At 48.3% G+C, this 17,179-nt stretch overlaps 1 protein-coding gene across 1 annotated transcript in view; it reads right to left on the bottom strand.

Moving 5' to 3' along the window:
- The window catches only part of GPATCH2 (G-patch domain containing 2), a 187,551-nt gene that overhangs the window by 140,832 nt on the left and 29,540 nt on the right, over positions 1-17,179 (bottom strand). The window lies entirely within an intron of this gene.

Here is a 17,179-nt window from a genome sequence, read left to right as displayed (position 1 = left end):
CCCAGCATCAGCCTCTCTCCTCCCAGCATCAGCCTCTCTCCTCCCAGCATCAGCCTCTCTCCTCCCAGCATCAGCCTCTCTCCTCCCAGCATCAGCCTCTCTCCTCCCAGCATCAGCCTCTCTCCTCCCAGCATCAGCCTCTCTCCTCCCAGCATCAGCCTCTCTCCTCCCAGCATCAGCCTCTCTCCTCCCAGCATCAGCCTCTCTCCTCCCAGCATCAGCCTCTCTCCTCCCAGCATCAGCCTCTCTCCTCCCAGCATCAGCCTCTCTCCTCCCAGCATCAGCCTCTCTCCTCCCAGCATCAGCCTCTCTCCTCCCAGCCTACCCCAGCCTCAGCCTCCCCCAGCATCAGCCTCTCTCCTCCCAGCATCAGCCTTTTCGGTCCCCAGCATAAGCCTCTCTCCTCCCAGCCTACCCCAGCCTCAGCCTCCCCCAGCATCAGCCTCTCTTCTCTCAGCCTCCCCATCCTAGCCTTCCCCAGGATCAGCCTCTCTCCTCCCAGCCTCCTCCAGCACGCCGTGCTCCTCTGCCGACACTCACAGATCCGATCGCATACACTCACACACACACACACACACCCCCGATCGCATACACTCACACCCCCCCGATCGCATACACTCACACACCCCCGATCGCATACACTCACACACACCCGATCGCATACACTCACACACACCCGATCGCATACACTCACACACACCCGATCGCATACACTCACACACACAGACACTGACGATATCGCACATACGCGCTCACACTCACAACATCCGGAGATACCACATGCTTCTGGCCATGTGATCCTCCGGCAGGTCCTGGAAGCTCACTGCACAGTATCGCCGCCGAGAAGCAAGCGATATCCCAGGATGTTGTGAGTGTGTGGATGCGATGTGATGTGTGTGTGTGTGAGGTGTGTGTGAGAGTGAGTGTGATCTGATGTATGTGTGTGTGTGTGTGCTGTTATGTGTGTGCGTGTGTGTATGTTCCGCCGCTGCAGGACCTTGATGCGCTGGTAACTATGCTACCATGGTTACCAGCGTATCTCGTTCCCCGCTCGCACGGGAGCCCACACCAGCATACGCCGGCCAGCCCCAGCAATGCGAGGGTATGTGTCGGCTGGTTTGGCGGCGTACGCTGATGTGGGCTCCCAGGGGTACAGTACTCACCTGGCAGTCGTGGCTCCGTGACCGTGTCGGTTCGGGGAATGCGTGGGGGGGGGGGCGGGGCCGAGTTGCCAATGCCTGCAGGGTGCCGGGGCGAGAGGCCAATCTGTGGGGGGGCGGAGCCTGGGCGAGCGGCCAATCCGTGCGGGGGGGGGGGGGGCCATGGCGAGCCCAGTGTCTGCCGTTGCCCACATGTATGAGTTTGGCTGGAGACCTAGTGTCATGCAACACCATGGCTGCCAATCACTGAGGTCACGGGCTCTGTCCATAGACAAACCCACTGCATTTAGACCAGCTGAACTCACTGATTGGCAGCCATTGAAGCAGTGGCGGACCACTCATCACTGGATCACGGACAGTGCATAAAGCGTGGTTTGTATTTTATCACTAACTTTGCCTGGGGTCTAGAAATTCATGAAAGGGACAGCCACTTACCAAAACTGTATATATAGGCATGTCCAGTGTGTGGTGCTCGTCATTGATGCCATCTCAGGAGATGAGCTCGCACCATTCTGACTTGCGGGTGGTCTGACAGCAGTAGTTACAGTGCTTGGTCTATCGCGCCCTTCACCTACAACATGGTTGCGGGGTGCCGATGATATACCATGATAAGCAGATGTTTGCAGATGGTGTTTCTGTACAGATCTATCTCTCACTGGGTTTCATTGGCGTCACACTATGTATGGGGAAGTACCAAGGGTAGGGCGACGGAGAAGGGAAACCCTGTGCCTAGGGAAGGGGGAGGTGGTGACTCCTGACCAAACCTTCCACTGGCCCTTGGCTTCCCTGTCCACCCTAGATAGGTTCCGCACCTATGCGACGTGCAGGATACCGGACCCTGAAATAGGCCCTAGGTTAGGAATGGATGGGATGAGCGCTTAGTCAACCCTACTAAGCTCTAAAGAAGACACAGGGAAAACACACAGGCCCAACTAATCTCCAGGAAGATTCAGGGAAAGGGACAGCAACGAATAACGAGGATTCTTCAGAGGAGTGCAAGCCGACTGCTTCCATCCAAGGCCTCTATAGGTTTTTAACTATCACCAGCAAAGACCAAGGAGAATGAGAGCATTTAAAGACGCCAAGGGAGGTGCTGATGATTAGAAAGTTGAAGAAGTCTGCAAAGTCCTTAAAAAGAAAGGAAATAACCGCAAGTAGAAAAAAAAAGGTCAGGGAGTAGTTAGTTAGTGAAGCCAAACGTGTGACCTTCTACAGCCGGACACCACAGGACTGTCTGTCAAGAGTGACACACCCGTGATAATTGGAGATTGTAATTTTTACTATATACAGCACAAAAAAATGGTATTGGTGCCCCCATAAACCGATTGTTGACCAAACCCCTCAATATGAACAGGTTCAGGCAACAGGCTAATGTGTATGGGGGCACTTTACCGAGGCATTATGACTTTACAATCCAATTCTTTCCCGGACCCCGGATGGGTCCCCATACACATTAGTAGCTTGTTGGCAGGTTCCACTGATAGCGGGGCTCCAGCCACCTGCCATCAATCAGGAGATCTCATTTCTTGCCGTCATATACTTTAGCAGCAACGGTGATGGATCCCACCCCAGATATCCGATTGTCACCAGATCTCATTATGGTCAGCTGGATCACGGCCAACTTTAAGAGAGGCTTGACCATGATTAGAAAAACTCTGCTTCCAAAAAACAGCGCCGTCTTGGTCTACATTTTGTGCATGATATTGCCAGCCCTGCATCAATGGATCTGAAATGCAATACCACACACAACCTGTAGGCAGAGGCGGCGCCGTTTTTGGAAAGCTGCAGCCGTGATTTTCCTGATTATTGACTTTACATTTAGGGAATTGCCGTCAAGCAATTCTCTTTACATCAGCACCGATTTACTACACTCAACTTCCCGCCTTTCCCATACGTATTGGGGACTTGCCCTTTCCGCTCGTCCGTGCCGTGGTATACGACGGTCTCCAGTACTGCACGCATCTTATCTGCACAGCGCCCCAGCCCCGCTCCGATCCTGCCACCGCGGGCACGTAACATTGAACCGCTATTTTTAGTTTCAAGGTAGGACCTGCAATTAATGCCTGATCTTTGCCTAACAAAACATCTGTTTTTCTCGCTAAGTAATTAGTAAAATTAATGAACGATAATCCGTCCGCGCAAATGATTTTATGCTCCTGGAATCAATCATTTTAACATCCAATATGCTTTACCATAAACAACTATAGATCAAGTGTAAATTACCTCTACCTCTCCACTATTTATTTACCGGTTACAATAAAAAATGGCTTCACAGTGCGAAAGGGGTGGGCGGGATACCGGGAGCGTACATAGGGAACAGATGGGGTGTATTAACACCAAAACTTATAACCCCCACCCCCTCCCCCCAAAACACAAACAATGCTTCCCAATATACACTACTAATCGTAGTGGAAAGGCAGAACCAATAGAGCACAGAGAGCAGCGGATCGAGATCCCCCGATCCTCAATCATCAGTGCTAAGCATCAGGGATCTGTCTCATGGAGCCATGGCTTTGGACTGGATAACCGTGCTGATCCAGAGCAGGGGTGGGAAACCTATGGCTCGCGAGACAGTTGTGGCTCTTTTGATGGCTGTATCTGGCTCGCAGACAAATCTTTAACAAACAAAAAAATACCGTATTTTCTGGTTTGTAAGACGCACAACTCCCCCCCTTCCCCCCCCCCAAAAAAAAACCTGGGGGTAAAATGGAGGTGCGTCTTATAAACCCCATATGGATTATAAAGGCGGCAGTTGACGAGATAGACTTCAACAAAATGGTCGTGGATGCCATGCGTGCGCAGATAGGACTCAGCGGCCATTTTCTTGAAGAAGATCTCGTCAACTGTGGGAGAGTGAAAGAAGCCTGCCGGCAGATCAATGGCGCCCGCCGCCATGAAATCCTACGAGCCCGCAGCAGTATCGCTGCCGTGACACCCCACAAGCCCGCAGCAGTATCACCGCCATGACACCCCACGAGCCCGCAGCAGTATCGCCGCCATGACATCCCACGAGCCCACAGCAGTATCGCCGCCGTGACACCTCACAAGCCCGCAGCAGTATCGCCGCCGTGACACCCTATGAGCCCGCAGCAGTATCGCCGCCGTGACACCCTATGAGCCCGCAGCAGTATCGCCGCCGTGACACCCCACGAGCCCGCAGCAGTATCGCCGCCATGACATCCCACGAGCCCGCAGCAGTATCGCCGCCGTGACACCTCACAAGCCCGCAGCAGTATCGCCGCCGTGACACCCTATGAGCCCGCAGCAGTATCGCCGCCGTGACACCCTACGAGCCCACAGCAGTATCGCCGCCGTGACATCCCACGAGCCCGCAGCAGTATCGCCGCCGTGACACCCCACGAGCCCGCAGCAGTATCGCCGCCGTGACATCCCACGAGCCCGCAGCAGTATCGCCGCCGTGACACCCCACGAGCCCGCAGCAGTATCGCTGCCATGACATCCCACGAGCCCGCAGCAGTATCGCCGCCGTGACAGCCTACGAGCCCGCAGCAGTATCGCCGCCGTGACACCCTACGAGCCCACAGCAGTATCGCCGCCGTGACATCCCACGAGCCCGCAGCAGTATCGCCGCCGTGACACCCCACGAGCCCGCAGCAGTATCGCCGCCGTGACATCCCACGAGCCCGCAGCAGTATCGCCGCCGTGACACCCCACGAGCCCGCAGCAGTATCGCTGCCATGACATCCCACGAGCCCGCAGCAGTATCGCCGCCGTGACAGCCTACGAGCCCGCAGCAGTATCGCCGCCGTGACAGCCTACAAGCCCGCAGCAGTATCGCCGCCGTGACAGCCTACAAGCCCGCAGCAGTATCGCCGCCGTGACAGCCTACAAGCCCGCAGCAGTATCGCCGCCGTGACACCTCACAAGCCCGCAGCAGTATCGCCGCCGTGACACCTCACAAGCCCGCAGCAGTATCGCCGCCGTGACACTCTACGAGCCCGCAGCAGTATCGCCGCCGTGACACCCTCAGTCGAAAAGGTCCCCGACCCCTGATTCAGAAGGTGGTAAATCAGCTATTTGTCCCCAGATGATGAGGCACAGACAGGATCATAGTTCAGATCCATGTTCAAGGCTCGAAAACTGACTCTGAAGGGGTGGTCCCAGACTTTAAAACGTATTTGATCAGTTGGGGTCTGACTCTTGGCTCTCCTTCCGGTGTATGTGGCGGTACCTGCTTCCGTGTTTCCCCAAAAATAAGCCCTACTACGAGAATAATCCGTAGCAGGCGTTTTCAGCATTTTTGGCTTAAGGCTTAAATATAAGCCCTACCTAAAAATAAGCCCTAGCGCTTTTTCCGGGGCAAAAAACCCCTCAAAAAACAGTCAGTATCTGGCTGAAAACCGGGATTAATCCATGCAGAGATCATCTCTCCAACGTGCCAGACGCCATTTAATGTGAGCATTCGCCCACTCAAGTCAGTCACAACGTTGAACTGCAGTCAGGTGGCGACGCCGATGAGGAGGACGAGCAGCAGAGGAGCCTCCCTGAGATGGTTTCTGACGGTTTGTGCAGAAATTTTTTGGTTATGCATCGATTGTTGCAGCCGCCGTCCAGGGGCCGGTCTCAGAAGAACTTGCAGGTGAAGATGCTGGATGTGGAGGTCCTGGGCTGCTGCGGTTACACGTGGTCTATGGTTGTGAGGCCGGTTGGATGTTCTGCCAAATTATCTGAAACGCCTTTGGAGATGGCTTATGGTAGAGAAATTAACATTCAATTTACAGACAACAGCTCTGGTGGCCATTCCTGCGGTCAGCATGCCAATTACACGCTCCCGCAAAACCTGCAACATCTGTGACATTGTGCTGTGTGATAAAAGTGCACATTTTAGAGTATTCTTTTATTGTGGCCAGACTAAGGCACACCTGTGCAATAATCATGCTGGTCAGCCTGAGGCACACCCGTGCAATAATCATGCTGGCCAGCCTGAGGCACACCTGTGCAATAATGATGCTGGCCAGCCTGAGGCACACCTGTGCAATAATCATGCTGGCCAGCCTAAGGCTATGTGCGCACGCTGCGTTAACCACGTTTTTTTGGCTCAAAGCTGCATGACTGTGCTTCCCCAGAGAATAAAAAAAATGAGCATGTCAATTCTTTCCTGCGTTTTCCCACCCATCCAATGCATTTGAAAAATGCAGCCAAAACCGCAGTAAAACACAATGCCTTTTTTCAGCTGTGTTTTTGCTGCGGGTGCGTTTTTGGCAGCAAAAAAAGCAATGTTCGCACATAGCCTAAGACACCTCTACAATAATCACGCTGGCCAGCCAGAGGCACACCTGTGCAATAATCACGCTGGCCAGCCAGAGGCACACCTGTGCAATAATCACGCAGGCCAGCCAGAGGCACACCTGTGCAATAATCACGCTGGCCAGCCTGAGGCACACCTGTGCAATAATCACGCTAGCCAGCCTGAGGCACACCTGTGCAATAATCACGCTGGCCAGCCTGAGGCACACCTGTGCAATAATCACGCTGGCCAGCCTGAGGCACACCTGTGCAATAATCACGCTGGTCAGCCTGAGGCACACCTGTGCAATAATCACGCTGGCCAGCCTGAGGCACACCTGTGCAATAATAATGCTGTGTAATCAGCATCTGGATATGTCACACCTGTGAGGTGGATGGATTATCTCGGCAGAGGAGAAATGCTCACTAACACAGATTTAAACAAATTTGTGAATATTTGAGAGAAAATGGCCTTTTGTGCACACAGAAGTCTTGAATGTTAAGAATTCAGGTCATGAAAAATGGGAGCAAAAAGAAAAGAAAGGGTAGAAAATATATATATATATATATATATATATATCTATATCTATATATATATATATATATTTTTTTTTTTTCAGTATATTTGCTGCAAAACTACGCATAAGTTTCCTATCAGAATAAAAGCCTCAAAAAAAAGAATAAAAAAAAAACAAACAAAAACCAAAAACCTCCATCTGATCTGCGACGGGAGTTCAAGGGTACCAAATATATAAGGAGACTGAAAAAAATGACTGGCTGGTAAGATCCGAAGTTCTTCACTCGAAAATTGAGTCAAAATAGATTTTCTAATTTACAATGAATCAAAGGGGAAAACGTTGGAGCGTGGCAAAAGTGGCGCAAATGTATCAAAAAAGCAAATGAATAAACAGTTGAGGAGATTTATTGGGGGAAATTGCGATAAATTCTGCCGAGATGAATTGATTTTTAGTTAAAGGTATAACTGACAATTTATTGGGCGGGAAAGATGCATTATTTGGCAATTGTTATCCGCCTCCAGTAAAACTGATTTGTGTCCTATTGTATTTTATGGAAGAGGCAGAGAAACTATCAGTGATTTAGATTAAATGTATTAATCATAACCACACAGTGTGAACCATATATCTGCTATTAAAGAAGATTTTTTGACATTTAATTCTGTAGCAATATTTTGGCTCTGCACCTTTCTCCCTAAATCCAATTCCTGCCACAGTCGGGAGATCTCTTCCCTTTTAATTTTATGAGGCTTAAAGTAGCATTTAACCAGCCATGCGGTAAATAATGCGGGATTACAGATATTTAGTGTTTTGTTTCCCTTTCCAGAGGGCCAATCCATCAAACGGAGACATAAAATACCCTTCCGTATTATTATTATTTTTTTTTTCCCTTTCTCCTTGCCTATTTCTCATATTTTGGGTTTTATAGTACTATTTGGAAATAATGGAAGCGGGGAATTGAAAGAATAATCAGATAGCTTTGATGCGTGTTTTCGGGAAGCCGCGGAGGGGAGGGGATTGTACTGTATTTTATAGGGATCTTTTCTTTCAGGCGCTCAATGGCTTAAAGGAATTCTCCTTTAAGACCCCACCATTAAGTATTTTAGGATACCGGGACCCCTGCAGATTAGGATAAAACCAGTATTTGTAGTCTTTTCTCATTGAAATCAATAGAAGCTACGTATACCTAGCCAAAATCATATAGCCAGTGTCCGATACATGGTGCCCGAGGACCACTGTCGGGACCCCCTTATGTTTCTCCCAGCAAAAAGCCTGTGGGTGACACGTGCCTTCACCCCAGCCCCAAAGACTTATATTGGCGAGTTTGATTAGAAAGGACACATGAACTCGTATGCGGAAAAAAAACGGACGTCTGAAAAAAGGCTTAATTTCTTCACCAGCTGCAAAGAGTTAAAATCCTGTTTAAGGGACTGGTATATATCTCAATATACAGGCGGTCATAGGGCGAGCCCTCCATAGTGAATGACGTGGTGGTCATGTTTAATCCACCCCCATATGGCGGACACGGGACCCCACGAAACTGGTGAGGAGATTAGTGGTCAGATCCTCAGTAATCATACATGAACGCCTACTCAGCTCAGGTCTGACATCACACTAGGAAGGGCTCGCTGTGACGACATGGACTCGGTCAGTGCCTAGCATGGGTTAAGTTTCTTAAAATTCAGCCACACATGAAGATGGTTTGTTTATAGACAGGGGGATAAGCCCCTCATTGTTTCTAGACGACTCATAGGAGTCTAGTGTTAGGGTACAGTCACACGTAAGCGACGTTCCAGCGATCCCACCAGCGATCTGACCTGGTCAGGATCGTTGGTGCATCGCTACATGGTCGCTGGTGAGCTGTCAATCAGGCAGCTCTCACCAGCGACCAGCCACCTGCGACTCGTGAAAACGATGCTGCGCTTGGTAACCAAGGTAAATATCGGGTAACTAAGCAAAATGCTTTGCTTAGTTACCCGATATTTACCCTGGTTACCAGCGCACACCGCTTAGCACTGGCTCCCTGCACTCGTAGCCAGGTTACACATCGGGTTACTAAGCGAAGCGCTTAGCTTAGTTACCCGATGTGTACTCTGGCTACGAGTGCAGGGAGCCAGCACTGGCAGCCTGAGAGCGGCGTACGCTAGTAACCAAGGTAAATATCGGGTAACCAAGCAAAGCGCTTTGCTTGGTTATCCGATGTGTACCTTGGTTACTAGCGTCCGCAGCTTCCAGACGCCGGCTCCCTGCACATTCAGATCGTTGCTCTCTCGCTGTCAAACACAGCGATGTGTGCTTCACAGCGGAAGAGCAACGAGCAAGAAATGAACCAGCACTGTGTGTAGCGATCTGCGATTTCAAAGCAGGGGCCAGGTCGCTGCTTGGTGTCACACACAGCGAGATCGCTAATGAGGTCACTGGTGCGTCACAAAAACCGTGACTCAGCAGCGGTGTTGCTAGCGATCTCGCTATGTGAGAAGTACCCCTTACAGTTCTTGTTGACTCATGTAATTGCCTTGGCCAGTGAAGGTCAGATACCCAGACAAATCAATTATGCAAACCTCCGATTGTATGCGGCTTGAAATCTAGCCAATAAGAGCCCAGTCTGGGGACAATCCAGCATCTCTACTTCATGGTCACTGAACCATTTCTTCTGCAGTCTCGATGTATGCTTTGGGTCATCATCCTGCTGGAACGCTATGTCGTTCTTTTCATACCCATGGTACTTGAGCATATGAAGTAACTCCTCTTGTAGGACACTCACATATAGCTCAGCATTGACACCACCATCCATCCTGGTCAAGTATCCAACACCTTTGGCTGTAAACACCCTCATATCATCAGATATCCTCCACCGAACTTAACAAATCCTTCAATTCCTCTATCCGTTAGCCCCGTTTTCCCCTCGTTTCTTCCAGACCCATTTGCACCCATCAGTTCATTTTTCGCACTTTTTTGGAAATTTGAGCAGATGCTTCTTATGATGATATTGAAGTTGAGGCTCCTTCACCTTTTTTTCGGGCCACCATTCCAGACTTGTGTAATGTGCGTCGCTCGGTGATTGCATAGACGTCTGTGATGCCACTATTATGAAGCACACGAGCCGCCTCCACTGCCGGGTTTGTCTCCCCAGAATTGATAGAGCTTGTGAGGATCCAACTCATTAACTCTGATATTTTGCTTGGACATCACCTCTTGGGTTTTGAATGGATGGACGGACCTCATTTCTTATTCTTCCTACTGGCATGGCACTCGTGGTGCAGTTTGGCAATTTTCTTGGTCGAGAGACCATTATCAATGAGCTGGATGATGCGGTTTCTCTTTTATCGCTGCTCCTTGATTCAAACCAGTGACCTTTCACTTGGGAAACAACCTAATAACACACCGAGCTATTAGGGAATGTGAGAACAGGTTGTAATTTGAAGTATACAGGAAGAAAAGGATTTTTCCACCCCAGGAGCAAAACAGTAACAATGCAGTGACATGACAAGAATCTGCATAACTAATCATATGCTAAATAGCTGCAAGTCAAATTTCTGTATGAAATAGCCAAGATGATTGTCTATAAAATGAAGGTCGTCTCATGCGGAGAACTGTAGTGGATGGAGAGATATGGAGCCTGAGTCAAAAGCACAAAACATTGTTACCCTTTTGCTTATCAATGAATCAAAAGCTCTGTCAGGTCCTCTGTAATTTAACTGCTTTTACCTAGCAAAATACACTAAAAAAAGGGGTTTTCCTGGATCCATGAATACATGGGAGGGGTTCACTCATTGCATTACTACCAATCTTGTCTGTCCTAGAGAAAGACCAACATTGGGATCCTGTAAAAACCTTGCGAGTGGATTTTAAAAGGTACTGTATGTGCACACAACATCTTTCAGGCGAGTTTGCTGAGAAACCCTCCTGAAGTCGCTTAAACGTGGTAAAACGACTGAACTTATATGCTAGAATATCAAAACAACCTGCTGTTCATAGATTCAGTATTTTGGATTTCTTCAAAAGACTTTAAAGGGAACCTGTCATGTCATTTTTGATCTTAAACCGCCCCCAATGTGTTTTAAAGGTTGCAATGTGCATCACTAAGGCCGCGTGACGCACGCAACCGCATGTCACCGCATCTTGCCGCAATTCCATAGGAAATGAATGGAGCTGAAACGCATTTGTGATGGATCCGGTTTTGCGGTAACATACCGCCGATGTGAGCGCGGCCTAACATGGTTTTAATATAAATAAATACCATGAATCTTAAAAAATTCTTTCTATGCTTAGGTGAATGCAGTAAATCTTTAGGTTTCAGTCACAGGGGCGGAGCTTTTGCTGGGATCAGTCACGGTCACTCAAGTTCAGGCATCATTGTTTTGTTTGTCACACCCCCCCATATTGTAATAGATTACACCACAGGTCCTTCACCAGCACTTTCCTGCTGAGCTCCGCCCATTACAGTCACATGATCGTGACATCAGCACAGGTCCTGAACAACCACCTCTTCTGCTCAGCTCCAGAGCTCAGCATTGAAGAAGTGGTGAAGGTTACCTGTGGTGATGTCATGATCATGTGACCGTAATGGGCGGATCTCAGCAGAGAAGTGATACTGAAGGACCTGTGGTAATCAGTAGAAAAGAAGTGGTTGAGCAGGACCTGTGCTGATATGCTCATGTGACCGTAATGGGCGGATCTCAGCAGAGAAGGGATACTGAAGAACCTGTGGTAATCAGTAGAAAAGAAGTGGTTGAGCAGGACCTGTGCTGATATGCTCATGTGACCGTAATGGGCGGATCTCAGCAGAGAAGGGATACTGAAGAACCTGTGGTAATCAGTAGAAAAGAAGTGGTTGAGCAGGACCTGTGCTGATATGCTCATGTGACCATTATGAGCGGAGCTCAGCAGAGAAGTGCTGGTAAAATACCTCTGGCGTAATCAATTACAATGCTGGGAACTTTAAGTTCAAAACAGAATCTTTCCTGAAGTTGAGTGTCAGTGACTGATCCCAGCAAAAGCTCCGCCCCTATGACTGTAACCTACGGTATTTACTGCATTCACCTAAACATACAAAGTTTGTTGTTTTTAAAAGCTAGATACATGGAATTGGAAGTGCTGTGCCCACATTGCTTATTTTTTTTTTTACTTGTAGATTTAGTGCAGAAAATATTCTGCAGCATGTCCATAGTTCATGGGTTTTTTCAGGCATTACATCCATTGCCAAAAAAAACCCCAAAAAAAAACAAAAAAAAAACAAAACGCAGGCACAAAAATGCATCAACAACGCATGCGTTATTCTGCCAGAAGATGGAGATTTTATGTAGAAAATGTCTGCACCAAATCTGCTGCGTGTGCACATAGCCTAAAAGCTATGATGTGGCTAAAAGCTGTGACCTGACCCTTCTTCTGACACCAATATTTTATATGCATTAATGTCAAAAAAAAAAAAAACAAAAAAAAAAAAACAAAAAAAACACAATTCAAGACAAAAAGACTTTTCGGAAAGAGTCTTCCTCTGACAAAACTCAGCGGATGCACCGGTGTATAAAGAAAGTCATTTGCACGTAGTCGAGGGTTTGTCTTTTTTTCTTTTCAAACTACATAACTACCATTTCCTTAAGATTCATTACAAAATATGTATGTTTTTTTCTTTGTGGGGAAAAAAATATAAGGAAAAAAATAAGGAAAAAAAAAGGAAATAATAAAAAAAAGGAAAAAAAAAAAAAAGGAAATAAAAAAGGAAATAAAGGAAATAAAAATTAAAAAAAAAAAAAAAAAAAAGGAGAAAAACAAATCAGTCACCGTCGACATTAGGCAGGATCGTGATTATCCATGCAGGCGGGTGGCGTGTCACGAGACCCCCATTACCATTTGGTAGAACACCCGGGGTCTCTGGTTTCTGACCATCCATAATTCAGCGCAGAGGAATCCGCGCATTTCAGATGCAGCTACTTTTTTATTTTTGCTTGACTGGCTGCTTGACCGTGGAGGGGATTTGTAGCCCATTTTCTAGGCTTATTGCCATCTCGTTCGGTTTCTTTATGGAGGCTATTACCACTGATAGATGAACTCCAAGCTGGTGGCGAACCAGAGCAAGCGGCGACACAGGGCGAATCCTGGGCTGGACACTCGGCAAAATAGCAAAAATTGACTCTATAATAATTTATAATGTAAAAATCAGTGCAAAGCCGGGAAAGGTGTGTCTGCAAATAACGTGTGCACCGGGGAGGAGGTGACGCTGCAAGATCGGCAGTACATTGTCTCACTTGCCAGGTGTAGCAAGTGTGGTGAGGTGCGTTCAGTCACAAGAAAAGGGGGACACAAAAACAGCGGGAGGCCCTGGAACTAGTGAGAGGGGTAGGTGGGCACCTCCTAACCTCACCTGCACCTGTCCCTTCTCTCCTCACCAGTCCCTATACAGTCTCCGCAACTGTCACCGAACAGGAACCTGGGACCCTTGGAAGACCCTAAAGTAGCCCTGACTAGTGAGGGGCAGGTGGGGTTCACTGGACCTCACAACACACCAGGGAAGTAAAGGCAATCAGGGGAACATGGAGACCTGGAAACGTACCTGCACTTACTTATCAGATGCAAAGTACGGGAGACTACTTGTGTAGTGAAGGTGATGTACGGTATAGATGACGCTTTCTTATATGTGAGGCTAGTTTCACACTTGTGTTGAACGGCATCCGTTGCATATAATGACAACGGATGCAACAGATTGTACAAAACAACGGAAAGCTTTTTTTTTTTTTTTAATTTTTTTTTTATTTTTTCTTCTTCTTTACAGTTTTACCGGCAGCAGACTATTGTGAACGATCAGCTGATCCCCCGGCGGCCGGGCGCTCAGCTGAGCGCTCTCACATGGTGGCGGCCGGGCACTCAGCTGAGCGCTCTCACATGGTGGCGGCCGGGCACTCAGCTGAGCGCTCTCACATGGTGGCGGCCGGGCACTCAGCTGAGCGCTCTCACATGCCGGCGGCCGGGCGCTCAGCTGACCGCTCTCACATGGTGGCGGCCGGGCGCTCAGCTGAGAGCTCTCACATGCCGGCGGCCGGGCGCCCAGCTGAGCTCTCTCACATGCCGGCGGCCGGGCGCTCAGCTGAACGTTCAGCCACCGAGAGACAAAAAAAAAAAAAAGTTTGTGATAAAAAAAAAAAAAAAAATAAAAAAAAAAGCATGCGCAGTGAAATCCTACGGATTGCGCTGCTCAAAAAAACGTTACATGCTGCGTTTCTTCCGCCCGACGCAGCATCAAAATAACGACGCTGCGTCATCCAGCGGATGCAACGCTGACACTTGCGTTACAGTACGTCATCCATACAAATCTATGGAGAATAGCGCAGTACGTTAACGGACTGCGCTATTCTCCATAGTGACGGACTCCACTGAACGCAAATGTGTGAAAGTACCCTAAGACCAGCAGCAGATGAGCGTATTTATTATGGCTATTTTTTATGGCACCACGCCCTGGCGTAAAGACCCGGACTGACCGCTTCATAGTGCACTTGGTGGTAGAGCAGCAACTATACTATGCTCATCTGATACTAGCCTAAGGGAAATACAATGTGTATGCAATAGATGGCGGTAGAAATGTAGCAGATGGCACTTTCTCAAATCAAGAAGCAAGTGGATACCATGGATCACCATTTTCAATGTAACCTAATGCAACACTTAAAAGGGGTTTTGGCTTTATCTTCAGGAGCACACTTCTCCCCTACCTGATGGCTCTTAAATTACCTAGGAGCGGTGACCTCCAGAATGACTGTGCCGCTGGCCCAAACTGTGTGTGGTCCCATGCTGCGTGCAGAGGCGGGTTTGGTTCTGCCGCATCGGAGAAGCTCAGAGCAGCATTACTGGGCTCTAAAGGAAGCGTAGGCTCCTTGCCGAGGAGACCGGCCACCGCTGACCAGACTGCAGAGGTGGCCTGTAACCTAGACATCTAGCTTATGAAATTAAAATGCCCTCTGTGCTTAAAGCACCACTCCAGCGTTTGTTCCTTAAGGCTACTTTCACACATCCGTTTTTTTCCCATCAGGCACAATCCGGAAAAAAACGGATAAAACCGATCTGGCGCCGGATCCGTTTTATCCCCATTGATTTGTATTAGCGCCGGATTGTGCCTGATGGCCTTACGTTGCATCCGGCTTTTGCCAGATCCGTCGTAATTGGCTAATGCGGTGGCCGGATGGATGTCTCTTGTAACGCTTTTTGACAAAAAACGCATTGCGCCGGATCCGGCGTGATTTACAATGGAAGCCTATGGACGCCGGATCCAGCGTAATGTGGCAAAAAACGGATGTGGCCGCTGGATCCGTTTTTTAACTTGAGCATGCTCAAAGGTATTGTAAAAAAAACGGATCCTGCAAAAAAAACGGATGAAACGGATACAAAAACAGATGCACCGGATCCGTTTTTTTCACGGATGAAATATATCAGATTCGTAAAAAAAAAAAAAAAAAAAAAAAAAAAAAAAAAAAAAAGGAATCGGGCGCATCCGGTTTTGCATATTCTGCGCCGGATCCGTTTCATCAGGCACACGCCGGATTGTGCCTGATGCCAAAAAACTGATGTGTGAACGTGGCCTAAGAGTGATGCTTAAAAGCTAAGTCACCTGTCCCCAGTCTTATACTCACCGTCCGCCACCTTCATCTGTTATCAGCATCGCTGGGGAGTGCTGTGTCCATTCTGCGGTATGTGCGGCTGCGCAATATGCTGTGGATGTCCCGCAGCCGCACGTAACTGCATGTCAATTATTCCTGCGGAAATCCCGGCCCTCCAATATGGAGATAGAGGCAGGGACTTCCGCAGGTAAGTCGCATGAATGTCCGCAGGTTTACTGCAGCTAGTTCGCTGGAATCCCGCAATGTATAGCTGCACATTCCAGGGAGCAGCTGCGGGAATCCTGCGGATATATCCGCAGGTACAAAGTCCCATGGGCACATAGCCTTATACTCCCCCATCTTTATCTGTTGGTCTCTGTTGTGTTCTGCCAGCTGCTCCAGTGTTTCATGGAGCGCGCCAGAGGTCGGAACTCATTACAAGTCTATGAGAGCCTCGTTCTGGCCTCCATAGACTTGCAGTGAGCACTTGGGACTTTTTAAGTTTGGATTATTAGTAACAAATCCCTAGGTCCTATTCCAGTATTCATCACAAATAAACCTAATGCAAGTCATTGGGGAACTCAAGCATTTTTCATGAAGATTTCCCCGTGTTCCCCATTGACTTCAATTAGGTTGCTTATTTGTGACAAATCGTGGAATAGTACTAATGGGATTTGTTACGAATATTCCGAGCACGAATACTTACTATTCGCACATAACTACTTCTTATAATCGTTGTCTCTGACTTCTGGCCAATCAGAAGTTGCTGTCACAAGATGGCGCCATGGCAGCAAAGCGGCATTGGTAAAAGGTGAAGATGCCGAAGAGTGAGTATAAGAAGGGGGCAAGGGGCTTAGATTTAAAGCACCACTCCAGCAGTTTACTTTTGTCAGTGCTGGAGAGGCACTTTATATCCAAGTCCCCCGTCTTCTATTCATCCTCTGCTTTCTTCATCTATTATCAGCACCGCTCTAGTCGATCTCCTGGAGCTTGTGACCTGCTGGCATCTCCAGTGTTTCATGGAGCGCACAACTCAATACAAGTCTATGAGAGCCTCGTTTGGGCCTCGTTCTGGCTCCCATAGACTTGTAAGGAGAGCTTGTGACCATTACCTCTGACTTCCAGCCAGTCAGAAGTTGAGGTCATAAGAGGTCGCCGTGGACCTGAGTGGCCTTGGTAAAAAGATAAAGATGCCAGACGGAGAGTATAAGACAGGGGCAAGGGACTTCGATATAAAGTACCACTCAAGTGCGGAAAAAAACCCAAAAACACGCTGGAGTGGTTTTTAGGACATATAAAAAGAGGTAAATAGTAAAGTTGCAAGTTTTACAAACACTTTCCAATTCCACCCCTTTTAACAAGACGAGACAACCCCTTTAAGTCAAGATCTAGTAGGGAACTTAAATATTCAATAGTGACAGATCAGATGCAGTATTCACAACACGCAAGACTAACATGCCCCGCAATCCAAATCTCCAAATCCCAAGATTTCTCTCCTGCTGCACGAGTTCCCCAGAATGCGCTACCCTTGGCAGTCAGTTAAATTCTCACATTAAGCGTGACTTAAAACACATCTTTTTAGGCCGGCCATCAACATTTACTGACCCAAACCTTCTTTGTTTTTCCCCCTTATACATTAATCCTTCAAAGTCGCTCTCTTCTTCCAACAGTA

This window comes from Anomaloglossus baeobatrachus, chromosome 3 (assembly GCF_048569485.1).
Source record: "Anomaloglossus baeobatrachus isolate aAnoBae1 chromosome 3, aAnoBae1.hap1, whole genome shotgun sequence".
In the NCBI taxonomy this organism is placed as follows: domain Eukaryota; kingdom Metazoa; phylum Chordata; class Amphibia; order Anura; family Aromobatidae; genus Anomaloglossus; species Anomaloglossus baeobatrachus.
Note: the sequence above shows the minus strand (reverse complement) of the source record. Positions and strands in the feature narration are given on the sequence as shown.